Source organism: Stomoxys calcitrans, chromosome 5, assembly GCF_963082655.1.
Source record: "Stomoxys calcitrans chromosome 5, idStoCalc2.1, whole genome shotgun sequence".
Classification (NCBI taxonomy): Eukaryota; Metazoa; Arthropoda; class Insecta; order Diptera; family Muscidae; genus Stomoxys; species Stomoxys calcitrans.
The window spans coordinates 17987561-18003693 of record NC_081556.1 but is presented as its reverse complement, the minus strand read 5'-3'; the positions used below and the strand labels follow the sequence as shown (position 1 = coordinate 18003693).

The 16133-nt window shown below is 37.3% G+C and overlaps 3 protein-coding genes across 5 annotated transcripts in view; 2 read left to right on the top strand and 1 right to left on the bottom strand.

The window, feature by feature from the left end:
- The window catches only part of LOC106084340 (zinc finger protein 277), a 212485-nt gene that overhangs the window by 71118 nt on the left and 125234 nt on the right, over nt 1-16133 (top strand). The gene's annotated exons all lie outside the window — the stretch shown is intronic.
- Nucleotides 1-16133, top strand: part of LOC106084342 (uncharacterized) — a 207880-nt gene that overhangs the window by 66513 nt on the left and 125234 nt on the right. Inside the window, exon 3 of one of the 2 annotated variants that reach the window (XM_013247957.2) lies at nt 11769-11817. The exons of the other annotated variant lie outside the window; for it this stretch is intronic. The gene's annotated coding sequence lies outside the window, so the exon portion shown is untranslated. Of the gene's footprint in view, nt 1-11768; nt 11818-16133 lie in introns of those variants that run through there. 2 annotated transcript variants of the gene reach the window in all.
- Nucleotides 1-16133, bottom strand: part of LOC106084339 (putative fatty acyl-CoA reductase CG8303) — a 176231-nt gene that overhangs the window by 61668 nt on the left and 98430 nt on the right. The window contains exon 1 of one of the 2 annotated variants that reach the window (XM_013247950.2): nt 1592-2288. The exons of the other annotated variant lie outside the window; for it this stretch is intronic. The gene's annotated coding sequence lies outside the window, so the exon portion shown is untranslated. Of the gene's footprint in view, nt 1-1591; nt 2289-16133 lie in introns of those variants that run through there. 2 annotated transcript variants of the gene reach the window in all.

Sequence of the window (16133 nt, the reverse complement as noted above, 5' to 3'; positions counted from 1 at the left end):
GAGGCTCAAGAAGTCAAGATCCAAAATCGGTTTATATGGCAGCTATATCAAAACATGGACCAATTTGCGCCATACTTATCACAGTTTTTGGAAGTCATATCAAAACACTTCATGCAAAATTTTAGCCAAATCGGATGAGAATTGCGCCCTCTAGCGGCTCAATAAGTTAAGATCCAAGATCGGTTTATATGGACCGATTTGGACCATACTTCGCAAAAAGTGATACCAAAAAACTACATGCAAAATTACAGCCAAATCGGATAAGAATTGCACCTTCTAAAAGCTCAAGAAGTCAAGACCCAAGATCGGTTTATATGGCAGCTATGTCGGGTTATGAACCATAATTAGCACAGTTATTGGAAGTGATATCAAAACAATACGTGCAAAATGTCAGTCAAATCAGACGAGAATTGCACCCTCTAGAGACTTAACAAGTCAAGATCCGAGATCGGTTTATATGGCAGCTATATCAAAACATGGACCGATTTGGCCCATTTACAATCCCAACCGACCTACACCAATAAGAAGTATTTGTGCAAAATTTCAAGTACCTAGCTTTATTCCTTCGAAAGTTAGCGTGCTTTCAAAAGACAGACGGACGGACGGACATGACTATTTCGACTTAAAATGTCACAACGATCAAGAATATATATACTTTATGGGGTCTTAGGCGCATATTTCGAGATGTTACAAACAGAATGACGAAATTAGTATACCCCCATCCTATGGTGGAGGGTATAAAAATTTGCATCGTTATGAAGTTTTTTGTGTTCGCGGAAAAGAAGCTGGCCGGGGTCATCTAAACTTGAACCATTTTTCTCAATTTCAATATTCTCCATTACTATACCATTAAAGCAGGCGCCCGGTAACCGAGTTGGTAGAGTGCTCGGATTAGCAGTTGGGGGGTTGTTGTTTCGATTGCCACCATAGGTCTTGGTCTGTCGCTACTGTGGTACCACAATGGACTTAAAATAGTCTAAATGAGTCTGTAAAGGACTGCCACTCTTACCTAACCTATACCAGCAGCCTCTTCCAATGTTCCAATGTGAATTTTTAAATGTACCTACATCGATTTGTAGAGTATAGGACTACACTGTAACCAAAAACCATAAAATAAAAATATAAATCCTTTTTGTAGTCTTAAAAATCCTTAAAATATTGCCATCGTTGCTTTTGTTTCTGACGTTGCAAACAAATCTGGCCATGTTATAATACCCTATACCCACCGTAGTGGTGAAGTGGTATAGAATAACAATGAAAACTAATAATAACAATAATATACAAAAACCAAATTATGATTGCCTCATGCAACCCTCGAAAAAACAATAACAGATTGGTAAATAAACCTTCAGACGCACTGAATTGGCTTTAGAGGAAATAACTTGAATTTTCTAGCTATGGAAAAACCGAGAGATGTCTCAAAAGATAACTTGAGTATGAGTTGTTGTTTTCGTAGTGTTTGGTTTTATCGAAACAAGCATGCAAAAGCATTAAAAAGCAAGTGCAACAAACGACAGAGAATCTGACAACCGAGGGAGAGACTTATGGTATCTCTCTTTACTTTGTATAGAATGCATGCCAGCTCACTTACCTGTCAAGGTGTTGTTTTTGTTATTTTTTGTAATGCAATTGGCACAAAAAAAAAACCCCGGAACTGAAGCGTTGAGAAATGTGATGCCAAGAATCCGCTTGAAAGAATGCAAAATCGCAACTAATAACCAAAATGGAAAAAAGTCTCAAGTGCGTGTTGTGGAGGTAGATGGCAGGAAAAACACAACTCAGTCAATAGCAGAAGATAACCGATCACCAATTTGTGGCTGTTAACCAATTTTTTTGTTTTTGATATCTTTATGGAAAACAAATGTCGCAATATTGATTTTTGATTTTAACAACAACAAACACTTATCGCATTAAGTTTCGATTTTTATGCTGGTGTGTTTTTTGGTATATCAGTGGCCTAGCCCGTTTATTCGTTTGTTTTTATGAACACATTGGCTTAATTATTTTCACTGACTGGAAACGTATGATTTAAGCTTTAATTATTTTTTTTTTTTTGGTTAATGCATTTCTTATAAATCACCGAAAAGATACATTCGCTTTGTCTTAATATTTTTCAGCTTTTCTTCTATATTTTGTTCTATGGTAATTTCGTTTTGGTTCGTTTTATTTATCGATAAATTTCTAAATTTTAGTTTTCTTCTTCGTTGTTCAATGAACACAGCCGTCTGCTAAGCAAGCCAAGTTGAGACTGACAATTTCAACTTGATCGCTGTATTGGTAACTCAAAAAGTTGATAAAACACTTCAAGTCTACCACGCGTCTACTGAGCGAGTGCCTCAAAATCCAAGACATTAAGCTTAAGTTCAAACTTAAAGCACAACAAATATGAGGTTCGAGGTATGAGTGCCATGGTGAATAGAACTACGTTCACCATAGTAGTGTCTTTCATTAAGTGGTTTGAGGTATGAGTTTCATGATGTATAAGAGGTATTGTAGCACAACATAAATGGTATTTTTCACCTCTTATCAATTGTATGCATACTTTTGCATTGTTGCCAACATGTTGTTGGAAAAGAGACTTGAAAATATTTAAGAATTGTATTGTCCTGAATGACCTATAAAATCGTAAAGTCCTAAAAAAGCATAAAAAGTACAAACTTGTGAACACCTGATATGTTTGAAGTCATTGGTATATTGTAAATAGGATGAATAATTTTTAAAACCTCCACCATAGGATGGGGGTATACTAATTTCGTCATTCCGTTTGTAGCACCTCGAAATATTCGTCTTAGATCCCCTTGATCTACATGATATTTTAATTCGATCTAGTCATGTCCTTCCGTCCGTCTATCTGTCGAAAGGAGTTAAACAAGCACCTGAAATTTCGCACACATACTTCTTATTTGTGTAGGTTGGTTTGGAATGTAAATCAGTCCATGTTTTGAAATAGCTGTCATGTAAACCGATATTGGGTCTTGACTTCTTGAGCTTGTAGAGGGTGCAAATCTTGTCTGATTTGACTGAAATTTTAAAGGTGGTGTTTTGGTATGACTTCTAATAATTGTATCAAATGGTATCAATGGATCAAATCGATTTATAACCTGATATAGATGTCATATAAACCGATTTCCTAAATAGACTTCTTGAGCTAAAATTTTACACATATCGTTTTAGTATCACTTCCAACAACTGTGGCAAGTATGGTCTAAATCAGTGAATAACATGAAAAAAGGAGGCCCCTATCATTGAGCTTACACTTTAATCGGACTGCACTCATTGATATGGCAGAATTATACCCAGTTCCTTAGTGGAATGATCATGGGAAATTAAGTAGTTTTGGTATGACTTCCAACAACTATGTTCGGTATGGTCTAAATTAGTCCATAACCTGATATAGCCGCCATATATACCGATTTCCCGATTTGTCTTATTAAACCTCTTGAGGGTTAAATTCATATTCAGTTTGGCTGAAATTTTGCATATTTCGTTTTAGTATGACTCCCAACAACTGCGTCAAGTATGGTCTAAATCGGTTCATAATCGGATATACCTGCCATTTAAACCCATATTCCAATGTGACTTAAAGAGTCTCTGAAGGGCGCAATGATTACTCAATTAGCCTGAAATTTTGAAGGTGGTATTTTTCTAAGACTTCTAATAGCCATGACAAATATCGTCCATATCGGTAAAAAATTTCATATGCCTCATATATATTTGAGAAAGTCATTCGAAGAACTTAACAAATGCGTTCCGAGGTGGAGGGTATATAAGATTTGGTCCGGCCGAACTTAGGGCGACTTTTTAAATGAAATCCCGGTTGGGTGTTCTCATTATGAAATCACACGAAAATCGCACAGTAGAGAAATCAACATATCCTACACGTTTGATATAAAGATAACTCCCAATGGGCTTCAGCCAAGTCGGATATGAATTGTACCTTCTGAGGGCCCAAGAATGCAAACCAGTTTATATGGGAGCCATTAGCATTGAAATACCTCTAGGCGGGTGTGCTAAGTACCCCATGGAAAGCTGAAGCAAGTTTAATTTGCCCATGAACATTGCACTACGGAACTGGGCAAACTTCTCATATGTCACTTAGCACTGTCCGATTCAAATTTTAAACCCATCACAAAGTTCATGCTACACTGATAGGTCGATGCTAGAGGACAGAGTGGGTCTGGGGTCTACATTGAGAACCCAGGGACTGAAATCTACTTCCGGCTGTCCTATAGTCCGAGTTCCGGGCGATGACGGAATGCGTGAGGTAGTATGGTGTTGATGCGAGGACGTCGAGTGTGAACATCTTTAAGGACAGTAAACTAACCATCAGGGCAATAACAAACAGGATGCTATGACCTCCAACATGTCAAGTATAGTCTAAATGGGTCCATAATCTGATGTAGTTCTCATATATAAACCGATCTCGCGAGTGTATTTTTTGGGCATCTTTAATGTCTAATTCTTTATCGATTTGGCTAAAATTTTGCATTATGAATTTTTTTATAAGCTTCAACATTCGTAACAAGTATAGTCTGAATCGGTTTGAACCCGATATAGCTCCCATTTAAACCGATCTCCTGATTTTACTTCTTGAGCCCCTTTTAATCAATTTTCATTTGTTTGGCTATAAAGAGAAACCGGGCAAAAAACTTGACAAATGCGATCCTTGTTGGAAGGTATGTAAGACTCGGCACGGTCGAACTTCGCGCGTTTTCACTTGTTATACCCTCCACCATGGGGTGGTGGTATACTAATTTCATCATTCCGAATTTAAACGAATATTTCAATTCGTTAAAGACCCCATATAGAAAATACATAAATTCTTGATCGTAAGAAGTAAGAAGGAGGTCAGTATAGCTTTCGGTATATTAACGGGACTACGAGCTAACTTATACAAAAAAGATAATGAGATGTTGGGGCCTTCCCTATGTTATTGCCCGGCTTTCGCGGCTAACAGAAACCGGTTCTTAGGTGGGGACACAATACCAAGCATGAACCAACTTAGGGGCGTGGTATGGAAATCAATTAAGGATTTTATAAGTACCACGGAATTTCTAGCTATGCTTTTCTTTTTCGAAGTAACTTTTTAGTATTAAGAGCGCACAACAAGCCCATTACTGGTTTTGGTGTATGTCCATGGGGCGGATTAAAATCCGCATCCTCCTTTCAACCTAACCTTAAAGTCGCTCTTGCCATATCCGTCTGTGGAAAGCACGTTAACTTTTAAAGGAGTAAAGCTAGGCGTCTGAAATTTCGTATGAATACTTCCTATAAGTGTAGGTCAGTTGCGATAGTAACTGGGCTATATCGGTCCATGTTTTGATATAGCTGCCATACAAACCGATCCTCGAGTTTGACTTTTTGAGCCGCTAGAGAGCGCAATTGTTATCCGATTTGTCTGAAATTTTGCATGAAGTGTTTTATTTTAACTTCAGCAACTGTGCCAAGTATGGTTCAAATTGGATCATAACCTTATATAAATCAATCTCGGGTCTTGACCTCTTGAGCCGCTAGAGGGCGCAATTATTACCCGATTTGGCTGAAATTTGGTATAATGTGTTCTGCTATGACTTTCAATAACTGCGCTAAGTATGTTCAAAACCGGTTTATAATCTTATATAGCTGCCATATAAACCAATCCCTGGTCTTGATATCTTGAACCTCTAGAGGGCGCAATTATTATTAGGCTGAAATTTTGCATGAAGTGCTCTGTTTTGATTTCCTGCAATTGAGCTAAGTATGGTTCAAATTGGGTCATAACCTGATATATTGTAGCTACCATATAAACCGATCTCGGGTTTTGACTTCTTGAGCCGCTAGAGGGCGCAGTTATTATCCGATTTGGCTGAAATTTTACACATTGGCTTTTTTATGACCTTCAACACACATGTCCAATATGGTTCGAATCGGTCCATAGCCTGATATAGCTCTTTCTATTAGTGTAGGTCAGTTGCGATTGTAACTGGGCTATATCGGTGCATGTTTTGATATAGCTGCCATACAAACCGATCCTCGATTTAGACTTTTTGAGTCGCTAGAGGGCGCAATTATTATCCGATATAGCTGAAATTTTGCATGAAGTGCTATGTTTTGATTTCCAGCAACTGAGTGAAGTATGATTCAAATTGGGTCATAACCTGATATAGCTGCCATATAAACTGATCTCGGGTCTTGACTTCTCAAGCCGCTAGAGGGCGCAATTATTATCTCATTTGGCTGAAATCTTGCGCAGTGGCTTTTTTTTATGACCTTTAACATATATGTCCAACATGGGCCCAATCGGTCTATAACCTGATATAGCTCCCTTATAAACCGATCTCCCGATTTAAGTTCTTGAGCCTTGTGAGGGCGTAATTGTTATCCGAATTGGTTGAAATATTGCACAGTGACTATTTCTATAACCTTAAAGATACGTGCCAAATATTGTCCGTATCGGTTTATAGCCTGCTATAGTTCCCATATAAATCGATCTCCCGATTTTACTTCTTGACCCCCTATAGGACGCAACACTTATCCGATTTGGATTTGAAATTTGCACAATGGCATCTGCTATGATCTTTTACAGCTAAGCCAAAACCAGATAAAACTTCGAAGGCATAGCAATTCGTATCCATTATCCTTTTTTTTGCCTATAATGAGATACCGGGCAAAGAACTTGACATAAGCGATCCATTGTGGAGGGTATAAAAGACTCGGCCAGGCTGAACTTATCACACGTTTAGTTGTTTTTACTTATTGACAGTATTTTTCCAATGTTAATTTATTTATTCTTTAAGAAGTTTAAAAAAAAAAAAAATTTAAATATCATACTGTTTTTGATCTTTTCTTAGTTTTTAATACTTTAAAATGCACACCCATAAACGTTAATTTTTCAATGGACCATAATTGTTTCATTGATCTTTTTCATGGACTCATTTTTACTCTGTTTGTTATTTATTTTTTTTTTGTCTATCTGTATTTTTGCACTTTGCATCAAAACTAGGGCTTACTGGCGACATATACGAAATTTTTCGAAGTCACGAGAGAATATCAACCAATAAGCATAAACCCTGCATACAAAAATATTTCGATATTTACATACATAATGCGTCTGTTTAGTGCATAACACCCAGTGCTTTTATGCAGATGCGATGATTGTCAATATCTACGTCATCGACAGCTTGTAGTTAGGCGCTTTTATAGACAATCTCTAGTCATTTATTTGTCTGTCTCTCTATGCGTCTATCCGTCCGTCGGCCGTTCATTCAATTCAATAATAAATACCTTTGACAGTAGTCTTGAATGCATTTCCTAGTGCGATTGTATATCTTATAAATATGCACGCATTATTAATAGATTTATGAATATATTAGGGGGGAGTGATGATAGGAAATTTATTGGCAATAATGCAAATTTGCCCATGAAAATTCCATTAAAGAACAGGGACAAACTTCTTACTTATTAATGGGTGCTGTCCGATGCAAGTTTTATGAGTTCAAATATGATAAGTGGCCTCCTTTTAATAGCCGAGTCCGAAAGGCGTGCTGCAGTGCAACATTTCTTTGGGGAGAAGTCTTTACATAACAAAGTAGCTCACAAATATCGCCAGCATTAGGAGGGGATAACCACTGCTGAAAATTGTTTCTGATGTTCCCACCAGGATTAGAACCCTGGTATTCAGCGTCATAGGTGGACATGCTAACCTCTGCGCTACGGTGGCAATAAATTTCTTTTTGCGTACTATGCAATAGAGAACATGGCTGCCTTAAATGTCAAAATCTTGGTTCAAATCCTAATTACAAATTTTTTTGTTAGACATGTCCTAATCACTTCGCCTGGCCTCACTTTGCTGATTTCTACTTATTTTCGTTCCATTTAATTTTCTTTGACGGTGGTTATTTTCATATGGCCCACCCTAATACACAAATACATAAAATATTTATGCCTTAAATTAATGTTTAGACAAACTACCTTTTATTGTTCACAGTCTAGCCATCAACGGAGACTTGGAAATAAATTGTAAATCTGCATAATATTGCAATAACATCAATGATGGTCTTCATTGCTGTTGTCGTTGTTTGCTACACTTCAGAGGGCCACTGAGTGTAAAAATTGGAATTGGATTTTGATCGGCATTGTATGGATTCGAACTGATGGTGAATTTTTTCTCTTATTCCAATTAAAACTAAGCTGCGGCACTTGTCATGGTAACAGCTATGTTTGGTTTTGGTTGAAATGCGTTTGGTTGTTTTTCTTTCGAGAAGATATGTATTAACCGCAAAAGAAGTGCCTCATTTCCAAGTTGATGTTGTAATGCCTACGCAGTGCCTTTTAATTTGAAGTGTGTTTTTATATATAAAATTAAAAATTACTAAATGCTCATCTCTCCGGCTCTTCATCTTCATTCAGTTGCCCCATCTTTCGTTTTCAAGTTGTATGTCAATGTTGTACTTTTCTTGCTATTTCAGCAGATTTTCATTGGAATACAATGAAGACAAAAAAAATAATTCTTAAAATTTTTGTTCTCAGTTCTTTTCATAATAAAACGATTTTCTTGTTGTTGCTTCACTATTCGTTTTCGTTTACTTTTTTTTTATTGTATTATTTATTTCTTTTTCACTTTTTAATCGCGTCATGTTCAGGGCTATAGAGTTCGGATTTGTTTTGTTTTTGCAACTCTTAAACTTTGATGACAGTGGCTATGGTCATGACTAATTAAAGAGATATTTTTTTGGGTTGTAGTAGTGGGTTGGCAAGGTACTTTAGTGTCATCGTTAGGTGATGAAGGGAACACGTGGTGGACATAAGTCTGTCTATGTTATATGAATTATTAAAATTGTATATTGGCGCAAAGATCAATGCCATAGTGAGGCAGATCTTTTATTAATGACAGACAAGGGGTGGAAATAGGCGTAGACATTGCATGGAGGCCTGTTAAAGTTTTGCATATGAATTTGAATAAGTGATGAAGTGTCTTCAAATTAACGCCTTAGGTTATGGTTATGAAGGGTTATCGTTGAGTGAATACAAATGGTAAGCTAGAGTAAAATCTTGTCATATCGAAGAAATAATATCATGAGTATTAGTGAGGTATCAGGGAGGAATATTGAGCAACGGCAAGTCGCTTTGTAAGTGCAACATCTTTTCAATCCCCTTTTGTAAAAAAGTAACGGCTGATTGGGTTTAGGCTGTGCAATCAAACCGGGTAGCCTTTGAGGTTTTAAGGGTTATAAGAACTCATATGGGGGGGATCTTTGTAGGGACCTTTATAGGCTGTTTTTGGTATGGTTGTCGGAGTATATAATGTACCAAGTTTCAGCTCAATCCTACATACCCTCCACCATGCACCGCATTTGTCAAGTTCTTTGCCCGGTGTCTCTTTATAGGCAAACAAAGCACAATGACTAAGAATTGCTATCTTATTGGAGCAACTAAAGGATGAATTTTTAGCTATTATCTTTTTGGCAACACTGGTTTAAACAGCTCTCGCACGTTTCGTGTTTTGTTTCACTGTCATACATCTTCAGTTTGGTCATAATTTAAACATGAATCGTCTTACAAACGAACAACGCTTGCAAATTATTAATTTTTTTCCAATTTTTGTTTGTTTCTCTTTGTTTTTTCTCTTTCGAGACGAGCTCAATGATCGGAGATGCAAATGGAAAATTTTTTTTTTATCAAAATGCGTGTCAATTTTTTTATCGAAAAACTGTGTTCAGCGACGAAGCTCATTTTCGGTTCAATAGATACGTAAATAAGCAGAAATGTCGATTTTGGAATGAAAATCAGCCAGAATCATTGAAAGAGCTTCCAATCCATCCAGAAAAAGTCACAGTTTGATGCGGTTTATGGGCTGGTGGCATCATTGGACCGTACTTCTTCAAAGATGATGCGAACGTAACTGTGAACAGTGAGCGCTACCAACTTGTTTTTGCCCAAAATGCAAGAGATTGACTTGCTTGACATGTGGTTTCAACAAGACGGCGCCACATGCCACACAGCACGCTTAACAATGGACTTATTGAAAGGCGAGTTCGGTGAATATTTTATTTTATAAACCGTTTGGAGTTTATAAACCGATTTGGACCATACTTGGCATAGTTGCTGAAAGTCAAAACAAACCAAATTATAAAAAGTTCCAGCCAAATCGGATGGGAATTGCGTCCTCTAGAAGCTCAATGAGTCAAGATCCAAGATCGGTTTACATGGTAACTACATCAGGTTTAGACATCAGGTTAAGACTATAATTGGTTCGTCTGTACAAGGCTATATAAGAAGTCGTGTAAAATTTCGGCCAAATTGGATAATAATTGCGCCCTCTAGAGGCTCAAGAAGTAAAATCGACGGATTGTTTTATATGGGAGCTATATCAGGTTAAGGAACAATTCACACCATATTTGGGACGCATGTCGAAGGTCATAAAAGAAGTCGTTATACAAAGTTTTAGCCAGATCGAAAATAATTGAGCAGTATGAGAAAAGCCGTTGTACAAAATTTCAGCCAAATCGGATAATAATTGCACCCTCTAGAAGCTCAAGAAGTCAAGATCCCAGATCGGTTTGTATCGCAGGTGTATCAAACCATGGACCGATTTGGCCCATTTACAATTCAAACCGACCTAGGTCATGTCATGAGAGAAGTCATTGTACAAAATTTCCGCCAATTTGGATAATAACTGAGCCTTCTAGAGGCTCTGGAAGTCAAGATCCCAGATCGGTTTATATGGCAGCTATATCAGGTTATGGAACAATTTGAACCACACTTAGCACAGTTGCTGGAAGTCATGCAAAATTTCAGTTAGGGCCATGTAACAGGCCCCAGCAAAAAGTTTACCTGGGAACTGTTAACCCTTGAAGGGTTGTTTTTTGCAGACCTACTACCATTACCTTAACTTGAAATTTCTCAGATCCCATTGACATGAGTATTTTTTTTCAAATCATCAATTAGTATTATTTAATTAAATTTTAAGCTCAATAATATATGACGTAAACTTTCTTTGAGTCAGAATAAGTTTGGACCGTGAGTGAGTTATGCAAGTACCGCTCCCTGCATCACAAAACTCTTTACCAGCAATACACGGCCTATGGTTTAAACTCCAAGCGCTTGCATAGACCTTTTTGATAGCACTTTAGGCATAATTTTTCGAAAATAGATATGCTGATACTAAAACTCACCTAACTCAACTGGTTGAAAAAAAAAAAACTCCAAACACCTGCATTCTATTAAACCCTTTGATATTAGATTTTTTTTTGCCAAATAATCAAATGGTATGTAGGTCAGAAAAGCCCACGTTTGGCATTTTTTCGAAAACCATTCAATTGAGTTATTGTGTAGCAATTACATTTTATAAAGTTGTAATTAAATCCTATTGTCGATTTATACAATTATTCACACACATGGATATGGTAAGGTGACATGCATAAGTGTGAAGTTGTCGACTTGGTATGGGTTGATGGTGTACAACCTTGTCGCCGTTGTAATGCCCGAAAAAAAGACTCTTTTCAGACAATTCAATTAAATCGACATTTCATAAAGTTTAAGAAATAACGATTATTTTCAATTTGCTTTCAAAATTTCAAAGTACCCACCAACCAACTAATGGTAAGGCATTTTATCTCCTTTTTTTTGGTATAAAAAATCACAAATAATCTCTCACACACACACACACTCACCTATGTATAACAAATGAAACAATATAAAATAAAATGAAATAAAAAAAAAATCTCAATAGTCATCATCAATTTTATGTTAACTGAAAAGTGACTTTGTTTGCTTAACTTCATTACCAGCATCCACACGTCCAGCTTTGGAGTCGGTGTTGTCGGTTGAATCGTCATCGGCAACAGCTTTGCCCCATCAACATCAACAACAAATACCTATTATATAACACGACAGAGGTAAAGTGTGAAGCAGCTATTGGTTTTTGGGTTAGTCGGTTGTCTTCGACATTTTCGTAATGTTACAAACTAAGCCAAGGTTGTCCTTGATCAATCAGGTGAATGCCCTACACTATATCCCCCCGCCCTCATTAACCATTTGCGTCTGGCCCAAAAAAAAAAACAAACATACGAATTGAAAATAACTACACATCTAAAAAAAGATCACAGTGGGAGGAAAATAAAAGGAAACATTTTGTACCTACATTTGTGAGGTACCTGTACACGTGTATAAAATAATTGTGTATAGCATAATAAAATGTTGAACTTCTCGGTAACGCACAGTGGGATAGAATTGAAAAAGACTAGTAAAAAATTTGCCATTTGTGAACAGATAGAAATGGTTTAGGTTAAGTAAGGTTTAAGTGGCAGTCTGCTATCAGACTCACTTAGACGTGTTCCTCCATTGTGATACCACAGTAATAGAAGAACGAAGATGCCTTTTAGTTCCTACTTTTGAACCATCCAGATCGCTTTAAAAAGGCCCAACAACTTGCGAATGTTTACATCCGCTAAATCAGACAGGTTCTCAATGAAATGACAACATATTGTGGAACTCCTTCCGACTGCTAGTGCAGGCCACATCCGCAGAAGGTTCTATAGACTCTTTTTCCTCGATGTCCTCACAGCTTCTACAAAAGTCGTTGCTGGCAAGCTTCAGTTTGTCACCATCTTTCCGATTCGACAGTGACCTGTCATGATGAACACAATGACTGAGACGTCTGTTTTAGCCAATGACAGCAAAGCGGTAGACTTCTTCAAGTTTAGATTAGGTCACATAGTTTTGGAATGCTCACAGGCCTCTCTTTGTGACCATCTATCATTCGCTGTCCTTCGGGCTTGGTCCTGAAAACTTAGCTTACATGTCGCTAGAGACATACCCACAGATTCCAGTGTCCCTGGAATGTGTAAGGTAGTTCCATGGCTCGTTAGCTCGCCCGCTTTACAATTCCCTGGGATATCTCTGTGGCCCGGCAACCAGAACAAGTGAATTTTGAACTGTTCAGCTATCTCGAAGGGAGATCTGCGACAGTCGAGGGCGGTTTTTGTGTTCAGCAATACATTCTACAGGGATTTAATGTCTGACTGAGAAGATATTTATGCCAATCGTTGTTATGACATTATATCTTAGTCATACCATCACTTCCTTAATTGCAAGGACCGCTTGATACACACTGCTGTGGTCGGGTAAACTTTTCGATATGATCAGTTCTACATCTTTAGAGTACACCCAAATCCCACCTGGTCGTCTAGTTTGGAACCATCTGTATAGAAGACTATGTAACTTCTATTACCAGTGATATCGTAGTTGCAATCGGTTCTTTCAGGAATAGTAGTATAGTAGTTTTTATCAAAAACAGGCTCAGGTAGGTAGGTTGTAATCCACACTGCCTGGAACATCGGATATTGTATCAAGTATAACACAGTGTTCGTAGGCACCACAAGACCAAGGAGAAAGCTCCCTTAGCCTCACGGTTTGTCTAGCCACAATGTCCAGAGGAATAAGAGGTAGCATTAAATTCAGTGTATCAAATGGTGTCGTCCTCAGTGCGGCTGTGATGCATAAACAAGCCAGACGGATTGAGATAATTCTTTGAAATGGCAAGATCTGAGTGTAGTGTTCATTGGCATTTGTCTTAAATCTCTGGATGTCATAGGGGATGGGAAAACATTAGCCGAAAGCCGATTCCACATACGAACGGTTCGGGCGAAATAAGAATTCACTCTATAACGCATGGTATCACTCTATATCAGATATCGAAATTCGGGAAAAGTGTCTATGGGGCCAACCCACCCCCATAACACCACCCAAATAGGAAGTATTTGTTGACCATTGCAATATGGGGCTTAAATAAGAGTTATTTAAGAGTAGAATACGAATCTGATATATATTTTCAAGGCCGAGTTACTAAGTGGCCGACCTATCCCCCAAAACACCCCCCAAACCGGTCATGTTTGCCGACTATGGAAATATGGGGCTCAAATGGAAGGTATTTGGAAGTAGGCCACGAATCTGATGTCAACATTCGGGCGTAATTCAGTCTTTTGCAATAAGAAAGGAGTACCTCTAACATCCAAACTTAAATGACATTAAACCCTCCGAAAGAATTCGTAGTCAAATAAAGATCTTATGGGATTCAGATAAAGGCACTTATATTGTTATAATGTCAGTCAAGCGATATGAATATACTATTTTCATAGCATGATATAACACTTAAAGCTCTTAAATGGTTGAAACATTCAAGAGATAATTTTGTTCCATATAAAGTAAAAGAAGACGCAGCGGGGCGGGGTCCGGTTCAGCTTATATATAACAATTCGTTATAGAGAAGTTCGACTGTACTTGTAGCGATAATGCGACAAAATTTGGCAAACAAATCTGTTGGCCCATATCTCACTTAAATATGGTAAGCAGTCCACTATATGCAAACCCATGGATCAGCCCGGGGATCTACAATAAGCTGGAATTTAGTACTTTGAGCCAAAAATCAAAATTACTGGGAACTCAATATTCCTAGGAAACGATCCATGTGCTCAATGAACCACTTAGTTTTGATACTCTACGATATCTAGGCCAAATCACATAGTCATTTTACTGCATCACATAAATTATGGAAAAAATTCCGTAGAGACCTAAATTAAGTCCCCCTCAAGCTTTTGTGATTTAAAGATGTGCAATAATTTTTGTGATTTTTTTTTTTGCAAATTTGTGCCAAATCTCTACATTAACCTAAATTTGTCTTCTCTCAACCTTCAGTTTTTGCATTTCCTTCCCCCAGTGTATGTGACACACAAACAATGACTGATGTATGATCAATAACTTCAAACATTAAAAAAAATTAAATAAATGTTTTTCTCCCTCTCCCTCTCTCTCTCTCTGTCACTTTTTGTCTCGTTTTCCTTCCCACATCTACATCCCATGTGTGTGGCACATTTTAAAAATGATTTGTATTCCAAAACAAAACCAAACACCAAAATAAGCAGAAAAATCGAAAATCTTTAAAAATGTGTTGAGTTAAGAAGAAAAAAAAATATCATTATGTAAAATAACTGGTTTAACAAATGGTGCTGCTCGTTCACAAACTCAAACATGGCTAGTGTTCCATTAAATTTTTTGGAACTCTGTGGTTAAAGAAGAGAGGCAAAAGCTCTGGCTTTAGCATCTTTTATTATTAGGGGGGCATCTGTCAAACTATTAGGAAATGCCATTTTGCTTTTTGGGTTTGGGCCATACATACATATGTGAGAATGCATAAAACCATTGACCTTGAAATATTTTTGAACTCTATTTGAATTTTGGTTGACAAGTTGTAGAACAAACGAATTCATTGATCAAATAGCTAGTGGATGGAGGGATTGGAGAGCTATTCGATAGACCGAATATAGTCTTGAAATGATGCTTTACTCTGTATTGGCATTATCAAGTGATCTATGAAAAAATAAGGAATTAAACAAAGCAAGTTTAATGGTACTTAGAAATTGAGGAAGAAGGGCTGTGAAGGTTAAGGTATGGTTGGGTTGAAAGACCTAAAGACCTTAATGTTATCATCAAAATATTATTAAAATCAAACGTTTTTCAAACAAATCATGCCCGAAATGTTTGCATATTTACACCGACAAAAAAATGTTTAGTTTTTTCTATAAAAATCAAATTTTGATAAAATGTTTCCATCAAATGTTAATCATTTTTAATATCAGTGTGGAACGATTTCGGAAACATTTGAGCGGTGGGAAATTCCTAGTTGTAATCACGCTACAGTCTTTAAAAATTGAGATATTAAGTTGATATTTTGCACAGACTCGTATTTCTTCTATGCGCAGGTTGAGTTCTTGAAAGGGCCACATCGGACTATATTTGGATTTCGCTGCCATATACACCGATCTGGCGATGTAGGGTCTTAAGACTATAACAGGCGCATTTATTACCCGATTTTGCTAATATTTGTCATAGTGAGTTTTATTGGACTCGCCAATATCCGAACCAAAATTGGTCCAGATCGGAACATATTCGGATATAGCTGCCAAATAGACCGATCTGCCGATTTTGGGTCTTAGGCCTAGAACAGGTGCATTTATTACCCGAATTCGCTGAAATTTGGAATAGTGAGTTGTATCAAGACTCCCAGGATCTGTCCCGAATATGGTCCATAGCAATCGATCTTCAGCTTAAGGGTCTAAAGACCATAAATGGCGCATTTATTCTGCGATTTTGCTGAA